This window comes from Lathyrus oleraceus, chromosome 5 (assembly GCF_024323335.1).
Source record: "Lathyrus oleraceus cultivar Zhongwan6 chromosome 5, CAAS_Psat_ZW6_1.0, whole genome shotgun sequence".
Lineage (NCBI taxonomy): Eukaryota > Viridiplantae > Streptophyta > Magnoliopsida > Fabales > Fabaceae > Lathyrus > Lathyrus oleraceus.
Window position 1 is genome coordinate 514,766,015 of NC_066583.1, and position 10,733 is coordinate 514,776,747.

Consider the following 10,733-nt stretch of genomic DNA (forward strand, 5'->3'; position numbering starts at 1 on the left):
ACATTCCTGAATGGTAGTCTAGTATACGGCTACTCCCTTTCTCAGGTGCTACCTTCGGACAGGTACATTCCTGAATGGTAGTCTAGTATACGGCTACTCCCTTTCTCAGGTGCTACCTTCGGACAGGTACATTCCTGAATGGTAGTCTAGTATACGACTACTCCCTTTCTCAGGTGCTACCTTCGGACAGGTACATTCCTGAATGGTAGTCTGGTATACGGCTACTCCCTTGCTCAGGTGCTACCTTCGGACAGGTACATTCCTGAATGGTAGTCTAGTATACGGCTACTCCCTTTCTCAGGTGCTACCTTCGGACAGGTACATTCCTGAATGGTAGTCTAGTATACGGCTACTCCCTTTCTCAGGTGCTACCTTCGGACAGGTACATTCCTGAATGGTAGTCTAGTATATGGCTACTCCCTTTCTCAGGTGCTACCTTCGGACAGGTACATTCCTGAATGATAGTTTAGTATATGGCTACTCCCTTACTCAGATGCTACCTTCGGACAGGTACATTCCTGAATGGTGGGCTGGTATACGACTATTCCCTCTTCGGCAGATTCCGCCTAGCAGACGGCCCATTCTGCAACTCAGATACGATCTAGCGTACGATCCATTCTGATCTTTCATCCCCGGCAAAGTCATCCGCCTAATGAACAACTCACTCTGGTATTCAGACACGGTCTAACATACGATCCATTCTGATCCCTTATCCCCAGCAGTATATAGCATACTCTGACTCCCCAGCAAAGTCAACAGCATGATGGATGATTCACTATACGATCTAGCGTATGACCCGGTATGACATCCATGTCTTCAGATATCGTCTAACGTACGACACAGCCTGAAGCTCCAATCATCAAACTTCCTGGATGGCATCTTTAAGCCCATCTCCATCAAGACCAATTGACAAGCGCAAATTTTCGGGGCATTCTAGTGTTCAATAATCTTCCACCTCCAGACCATGAATGGTGCACATACCATCCTACTCTCTCGGTTCAAGAATATTGAACAGGGGCAGCTGTCATACCCCAAAATTTGCCCATTAATATTTCAAGACATTTCAGGGCGCTCCGACTCATTTTTATGACACTTAAAGGAACAAAGGCCCAGCTCGCGAATGACCCAAAATGGCCTACTCGCTACACGCTCACCTAGTGATAATATGAAAGTGGTTTATTTGGAAGCGGAGGAAAAGGGGTGCAAAAAGAAAAGAAAACGAACCAAACAGCAAAGCCCAACCCAAAGTACAAGAACACGGGTGTGGCATCTGTGACGAGCGTCACAGAGGCTGTGACGAGCGTCACGCCTACCCCTGTGACGGGCGTCACACATGGTGTGACGAACGTCACACCATTCCCCTACTTTGTGGGCGCAGGCAACGCTTCGGAGACTTGAAGATCCGTTGGGCCCTATATCCACGTACGTGTTGAAGACTTTTTTTTGGCAGCAGGCATGACCTAATGACAACAATATAAATAGCCGCCTTGAAAACCTAAAAGGGGAGCTTTTTCCGAGATTCTTTTTCCTTTGCCGTTTTCGCCTTTGCATTTTTTCTTCTTTTCCAGCAGCTTAGGCATTGTGTTTTACAAGTGCTACACTATTTCTTTTGCAATTCCGGATTCCCTTTTGGTATTTAGTTAATTCTTTTCGCACAATAGTTTCTACAACGGAAACTATTGTGTGCCTTTTTACCGAAGCTAATCTTACGGCGGCAGCAAGGTCACCTCCGCTCAGTTCTATCCGATCGACCAATTCAAGGTTGCGACTCAATTGCAAACAGGTTTGCGTTACTATTATCGCTTTATGTTCCTAATTCACATGTGATATCATAATTGAGATTCATAAATATATTTGAGGCTTTGCATGTAACTTAAGTATGCCTGGATACTTTGAATTGTTGTAATGGATGCCGCTGTTCTTCGTCCTATTTTGATCTTTGCCCATCTGACCTGTTTTATCATAACCATGCTTTGTTTACCTATTACTTTGGTGCAACTCTCGATTGCACCCTGATTTGGTATTCTAACCCGTTTGCTGAATTTTGCAAAGGTTCATATGTCCCAGGAAAAGATTGCTGTTTAGGTCTTCCACTTTATTTGTGGGATACCCTTGTGGAGACTCGCCCTAAGTGGCCTAATTAATTTTAATGTGTTCATTTTAACGTCTTAATTTTAATGTATTAATTTTAATGCATTGATTTTAGTATGGACTTAATTACTTAATTGACTTTAAAATATGACCTTTAAATAAGTGATCTTGGACCTCTCTTTGCTGCCTTACGGTATTACGGTATAACGGTCATGTCCCGCGAATGTGGGGATACACTTAGCAATGGCCCTTCGATTAAATCATCATAAAATAAATCATGGTCCCTCGGGTGTTGCCTTCGAAAGTACAATTTTGTCCCGCGATGACCCTTCGGTGTAGCCTACGGTTAAATGATGATCGTCCCTTCGAATGCTAAGGTATCCTTACAACTGTTGCCTTCAATGACCTATCAATGACCCTACGATGACCCTTCTACATCCCAAGGATGAAACTACTTACTTCTCAATAGTAAGGACAGTTTTACCCTCATAAGGATAGGAAACGCCCGGAAAGACCTCGGACAGGTATAACCTTAATTGCTCATTCATAACAAAAAAATGCTTTTCACACCTCACACCTTTCAAACATCCTTTTTTAGAAAATCACCACTTAGCATACATCCGTACTAGGATCATTGCCGGGTTATATTTTTCTAAACTACTTTCAAAAAACTATACGAGATAACCACTTTGTATACATTCATGCAAGAATCATTACAAAGTTAAATTCTCGTTTTCAAAACATTTTTCATACATTTCTCAACCACTTTTTTTTCAAACAAGGAAAACATAAATGATTGAGCAATTAAGAGCCCATGGATAACCATGGATACAAAGGGTGCTAATACCTTCCCTTTGTATAAAGTACCTCCCGAACCTAAGAATTTAAAATTAAGGTCTTTCCTGTTCTTTTCCGCCTTTCCTTATGGGATAAAAGAAAAGTCGGTGGCGACTCTTGCTAACCGCGACATTGCGATTACAAATCCAATAAGGTCCAGTTCACCGTATGACAGCTCCGCAGGCACACTCTCAGCAAGGATCAAAGGTGGTTGCTCCTGCAACGGCTCCATCCTATCGTAGGGTAACAACAAAGTTCCTACTCTCTCCTTGACCCAATCAGTGTAATCAGGCATAGCAACGGCAAACTTCTTCCCTAAGACAGATCCATCCTTCACACCAATAGACTTCCAAGCTCTCCCTATCTGCTCCAATCTGGCCGGGTCACTCTGCTTCTCAAAATACACACTTTCAGCTACCTCAGCCTCAAGTGGTCTTCCCTTCATCACAAACCCCAACTGGCGAAGAGAAAGAACCGGGTTGTAATTGATGCAACCCCTAGTCCCTACGAGTGGCACATTACGGAATCCTCCACAGCTCATAATGACGTTACGCACATCCATCCGGTAAGATTGCCACCTGATATCATAGGAGAAAAGAGACATAACCCTCTGAGTCCACTTATGCGTGCTCTGAGCATCCACAAAAGGTCCACTGACTGGCAGGAGAGACAAGAACCATCTGAGCAAAAGCGGGAGACAACACCTGATAGCCCCGCCCTTACCATGCCTACTGTGAATAGCATAGTAAGTGTCAGCCAACAGAGTAGGAACTGGATTTCCTCCAATGAAAATACTGACTGCAGCATAGTCAACAAAATTGGGCATACTCGGAAACAGGACGATCCCATAGATCATGACGGCCAACTGAGCATGAAAGGCTTCCCAACTTCCCTTCTCTGCTTCTTCTCTAGCTACCCTCAACAGAAACTTCAAAGACAATCCTACAACATCCCCACTGGACTTCCAACTATCACTGACTTCCTTGATACCCAAATGGAGAGCTCTGGCAACAACTCTGAAATCAACCTCCTTGGGCACATCCAAGAAAGGAACCTGATACCGGACCGGGACACTCAGCAGAATGGAGTACTCCTCAAGAGTAGGCGCCAACTGATAATTTTGAAAGGTGAAACAATGAAGCTCTGGGTCGTAGAACTGTAGAAGAGTCTGCAACGGCACCGGATCGACTACCATCTTCAACAGTGTCAGAATATCTCCATACTGGTCAACAAACCCCTTCTGGTTACCACTGGTCATAAGGTTGCTCAACTCAATCAGAGACGTCAAAGGTTCACGGTGAAAGCTGTAGGAACAAGTCTTCCGCTTCAACTCTGGGACTGTTGCCATCTCTACCGGTGAACAAGCTCTGGAATGTACCTGAGAAATGATATGCATGCAGGGATTAGTTTTTTTTTTTTTATTGCGTATTTTTTTGAAAATAAACATGTTATGATGCAAATGATGCAGACAAGACTGGTTGGCTGTGTCTCTCGGAACACAGGATCAAAGCTTCGGCTTGAACTCGGAACCACAAATTCATCTGAAACCCAAAGTCATCTGAGACCCCAAACTTCTGAACCAATAGTCACCAACAGGATCACAAGTCACCAACAAGTCACCAACAAGTTACCAACTGTACCTGTAATAATGATCATTCCCTCCCCACTCACGGGTGTCATCTAGGCCAGGGTAAGGTCGAGAGAAACGCAGCATAAATAACCTTTCGTAGAACATCATCATATACACACCCGAAGTATGTAACGATAATATTCCACCAGGGTCTGAACTGCTCGTGATATCAATGTTCCGCTAAGTGGCGCAATACCACCCGCTTCCCATGAATCACTCTATTCCTAAGTATCCTAGATTTCACTCATGGCCTGGGTATTGGACCTTTTACCTCAAGTGACTCCCACCCCCAAACAGAGAAACACAGACAGCACAGCAGATGATAATGAATGAATGCAAACATTGATGCAAACAATAAATGCAAATAATAAATGCACATATATACAATGAATGCAATAAATAACAGCAAAAAGCAACCAAAGCCCTAACCTAGAGAGCGCTAGGAGAGACCCGCTCAATGGAAGATGGACCAGCAGAGGTCAACTTCTGTTATTCCCCAGCAGAGTCGCCAGCTGTCGCATCACGCGAAAAACCGGCGGGAAAACAAGAACAACAGAGCCGCCACCGTGCGTTATTTATCCCAAAAGAGGGGAAGGAAACGCTCAGAGTAAACCTGGAAAAAGCATGGTCTCGCGACCAAAGAGAATGGGATCGGGAGTCGGTTATGCGAAGGGAAAGTATTAGCACCCCTACGCATCCGTCGTACTCGACGGGATCCACGCACAAAAGGAAGGAAAATGGTTGCTAAAACACTGCTCACATAAACATCTATACAGGCTGAAAGAGACACAAGAAAACGGACAAGACTGACTCGGCAGGACATCGCGTCCTGGGCCTACTTAGTCTATCAAGCATAGACATCAGAGTCAAAGTAGTTCGGACTGGGGAAACGACACATGCTCGCTAGGATGTCGCATCCTATGCATACGTATCTCCTTTGGACAAAGGAGAATCAGAGCATTCGTAGCTCGGCTAACACGCACACAAACAAACACAGGCAAAGGCAAACGTGGAGCCTGAATGCCAATCACTGGACTTACATCAGCATCCGAACCAAAACACACACAAGAAGGCCAACGTGGAGCCTGAATGCCAATCACTGAACTTACATCAGCATCCGAACCAAGAACACACACCAACACTGGAACCCGAATGCCACTCGATGGACTTACATCAGCTTCCAAGCACACAACAAGACACAGGATGTGGAATGCCAATCGCTGGGCTTACATCCATCTCCTACACACGCAAGACAAAACAAAGACACAGGCGCCTGGAGAGATCTGCTCATCTCCTGCCTACGTACCTCATCTGGTATGAGGATCAGGGCGACGTAGTTCCCCTACGAAGGGACACAGGACTAGCCTAACCAGATAACAGAGGGAGACACAACTAGGGAGACTACGACTCGAGCCTAGATGTTATCATGCAAAATCATCCCTAAGTTAAGGTTTCTAGCTAACTTGCACAGGAAGCAAGCCTATCCTAATCATGACTTGCACAGGAAGCAAGCCACACCTAACTTGCACAGGAAGCAAGTCAAACTAAACCTAACTTGCACAGGAAGCAAGTCAAACTAAACCTAACTTGCACAGGAAGCAAGCTAAAGCAAACACACAAGCACAAGTAGCACACACTATATGCAAGCAATGGGCTCAAACAAGGTCAGGTTTTAGTCGAGGGGTCATATCGACCTCAACAAACAAACCACTGGAACTGGGTAGTGTTAGCTCTTAACCTTGCCATTGAGGGGCTAAGGTGAAGCAGATGAAAGGTGAGTGAAGATAGGACTTCACAGCTCTTATCCCTGGCCTGGGAGAGCTTAAGACAAGAATGTGTGGGTTCAGAAAGTAGGAACCCTTCTACACATTTGAAACTGACTCAACTATACAACTGTACAAGATCTTGGGTTGGTACCTGCAATGCATCAACACAGTGGTGTGAGCAAAGCAGATGACACACAGAATAGCAGGGGATGGATTGCACATCCCTTGTGTCTGCCAATGCCTCTTCACTTAGGAGGTCTTTAAATATGTACAAGGACAAATTGTAAACAATCACAAACATTGCCTCTTAAGGAGGACTTCAGACAGTTGCCTGGCCGAGTAACAGGCCAGGTCTTCCAGACTACATGAAGTAAAGAAGTTATACCTCAATGCAAATTGCTTATCAAGCAAAGCAAAGCAAAGTTCACAAGGAACTAAAAACAACTAAAGTACCTGAAATCAGTCAAGCACAGTTAGTATGCCAGACACAAAGTTAAAACAAAACAGCATAAGTCAACAGACAACATAGTCAGTTAAATGTGCAATGCACAAGGCTCAAAGCATGTGAGCTAAGCAACCTACAAAACAAACAAGTTAGTCATGATAAATAAACAAGCATCAATCAATTTGTATTGATCTCCCTAAGGCAATTGCATCTTAACCTGAAAAAAATGAACTCAAACGTGAGCAACAGGACCACTAGGACGAGCCTAGGGTCAAAAGGGGATGAGAGAGTCAAAACAGCAAGTGGCAAGCATCCAAAATCAAGTTCAAACAATCAAGAAACAAGCTCAATTGGTTCCACAATCATATCATTCATCATCATCATTTTATAAGCAAAAGAAGTCAAAGCATGGCATATGGAAGCTCATAGAAGTCAATAGCAAGACTCAACTCAAAACCAATCATAAACAATTCCAAAAATTCTCAAATAATTCAAGATTAAACATAATCCATAGCATGGTAAGCATGTCAAATTTCAACCTAATTGGACAAGTAGAAGGTGGTCAATGAAAATCAGAAAGGCAAAACAATTTTGAACATGCTCAAAGAAGTCAACCAAACATGTACCAACTTGAATAAATCATAAATCAGTGATAGCAAATGATAAATGAATGGGAATAACACCATGATAAACCTTAAGATGTCTACTAATCACATGTCAAATTTCATGTCCATATAATAAAGTATGAGAATTTCACAAATGAAATGGGAACATGTATCACAAAAAGTCAACATATGACCAAACAGGGGAGAAAAATCTCAAACAATTAGGTAATGCCACAAATAATTCCAAGAAAAATCACATGTAAACTAGACATACTTAAGTACTTTCATGCAAAAATTCAATCCAATTTGAGGTCAAGAGGCATGGTATTGAAAATCATCAAGTTGCACATCATTGGTGTGACACAAATTGTCACACCCTAATTCAAAAAATCATAACTCACAAACCGGAAATGATAAATTCACAAACTCTACACCAAAATCACCATGAATGTGTCTAGTTTAAGCACAAAAAATTTGGGAGCCATTGGATAAAGCATCATCATTTCACAATTGTTTTGGCAAAAGGTACAAAATATGGACACATGAACAAAACCCTAGCACCAATTAAAATCCAACCATCCAAAAATTCAGGAAAAATCATGATAAAATACTAGAGACCATGCTGAGAATTTAGCAAAAATTCCCATGAAATTTGGATCACAAATGAATGATCTATGAATTTTGCAAGTTGAGCATATCAAATGAAATAAAAAATTGAGAAAATAAATGATTTAATTGAATTTAAAACCGGAAATGGCATTGTGGTAATTATTGGGGAATTTAAATGAAACGGTGTGCATTGGATAGCCTGCGTGTCACACGCTGATTGGTGACATGGCCCAGAAGTTTGGAGGAACATGCAATGTAAAGGCGAAACGTGTTTCTGGGCAGGAAACTAGGGTTTTCAGGCAACAGTAAGCTTCATCTTCATCATCTTATTCAAATCGTGGAAAAATTATTCGCCCAGAACATGAAATCAAGCACACTATTAAACTCAGCAAACCACACACATCATGAATCCAAGCATCATTTTCCCTAAATCGACTTAAACAAACTGAATCGAGCAAGAACTCATTCCAACATCAAACTTTAAAACAGCATAACTTCATAAATACTCAACCATTTTTAGTGGTTTAAGTTTCAGAATGACAAGCATAACAAGCTCTACACAAAGCATGGCATGATTTTAAAAAATAAGAGATTCGAAAACTGACCAAGATTGAAGCTCAGTGATGATTGGAGTGTTGTTTGGTTGTTTATACTCGAAACAGGTACTTCTTCCAGCTTGCAATGATGAATGGTCGAGTTATTTTAGCTCAAGGATGTTTGTGAAAGCTCCAAATCAACTCTGCCATGGATGAAGGTTGTTAATGCAACTGTGGTTCCTTTGCTCACAGTTAAGGAATGGTGCCAAAAATTGCTTCCAAAGTGATGGTAAATGATGAGGCAACCAAAGATAGCTCGAGTTCTCTTGAGGTTTTGGCCGAAAAATGCAAAAATGATAAAATGGTGTATTTGAGAGAAATCAGTTTTTTGTGTGTGATGTTATGGCTGCTAGGGTTTAGATTGGCAGAAAAGAATGAATATATATGCTGTTTAAGGTTGCTAAGTGGAATGCTAAACACAATTAGCTCAAATGAAGTAAGTTTTGTCATTTGCTAAAATTCCACCAACTTCACATGGGGTGTGTATGCTGCACGAATTTGGGCTTGCAAACATGTCCCAAATGACATTTCAGAACATTCCCAATTGGCCAAAATGATTAAACATGATTATTTGGAAAAGTCAAATTTCAACCTCACTTGAAATTAATTCAAGCAAGTTCAAAAAGGCCATTTTGAATGGTGATGTTTTGGTGCATGATGATGACATTTTTGGAAAGAGGGGATCAAATGTGACTTGTAGGAAAAAACCCCACCCAATTTGGCCAAATGGTTTGAGAGATATGGCCTTTTGAAGTTCAAAAATTTTTGAGATTGAATTGATCATATCTTACCAACCATACATGGGAATTGAGAGTTCTTGGACTTTTTGGAAATGGGAGAACAAGATCTTCAACTTTCATGTTGGGCAAAAATTCATTTGAAGCTTGTATCATGATGTAAGTTTGGGATCAAGAAGTTTCCATTTTTGGCAGTTAAAATTACAGGTCCAATTTCTATTTTTGGAAATTTCTGATTTGGCTTCAAATTCTTCAATGATGATGTTTGACATGATATATGAGGCCTATTTGGACATGAATAAGCTCTCTCAAACCAAATCCCACCATCAAAACCATAAAATCAGTCACAGTTGACCAAGTTTGACTTTTTAGGGTTTCTGGCAAACTGTGCATTGACTGATGACTTCTGAACATCCAATCCCTGACCAAAACACTTCCAAAGGACCCCTAGGTCATGTGAACATGTTGGACCAACCCTAGGGCCTTGGCTCAATGGAGATTGTACTTGCTTGATTGATTGACTGATCTCCTGATCAGTTTGACCTAATTCTTCTGATGATCTTGCACTTGGGCAAAAGGGGCAATGCGATGCTATGCAGTGGACCATGTTATGTTATGACCTAATATGAGAATGTATGTACAATGATAGGTGCAAATTTTGAGGTGCTACACATCTTGTGCTTGCCCATGCCCATGTCCTACGGTCATTTGGTCATTGGTCATTCGTTTGTTTCCATTGCTTCTTGCTTGCCTTTGATCGGTTGGGTTCTTAGTTAATGTTTCATTCATAGGTTGTGTATGGATTCTATCCCCTTATGTGTCTCAACTAAATCCATCTATGATAACATGTTCATACATTAAGTCAATTCACTCAATTGGCCAATTTCATTCATGTTCATCCATAAAATAGTCATTACATTCAAAAAAAGGTGCAAAAAAATGTATAACGCATTGCAAAACTCATTTTTGGAAGTTTTTGCTCTCTGAGTCGACTCATTCACTCGACACAACACCCACGGGTCCAAACAGGTCGACTCATAAGTCGACCTAGTCCCAGGGAACCTGGTTGAGTCGACTCATCTAATCTTTGCGTCGACCCATCTCCGTTTTCCTTTGAGCTATTTCGCCGCGGGTCCGAACAAGTCAACTCACCGGTCGACTCATTTCTGGGGAATCATGTTTGTGTCGACTCATCCAGTCCTTGCGTCGACTCATTCCTTATTTTTCTTTGAACCAATCCGCCGCGGGTCTGAACCGGTCAACCCTGAGGTCGACTCAACCCTGGAGAATACTTTGTGTGAGTCGACATCTTCCTAGCTTGAGTCGACTCAACCTGTTCGTTGCAGCAGATTCGACAGTGGTAATAGCTACCGAATACTAAGTACAAAATTCTTTCCATGCCTACAAAATCACAATG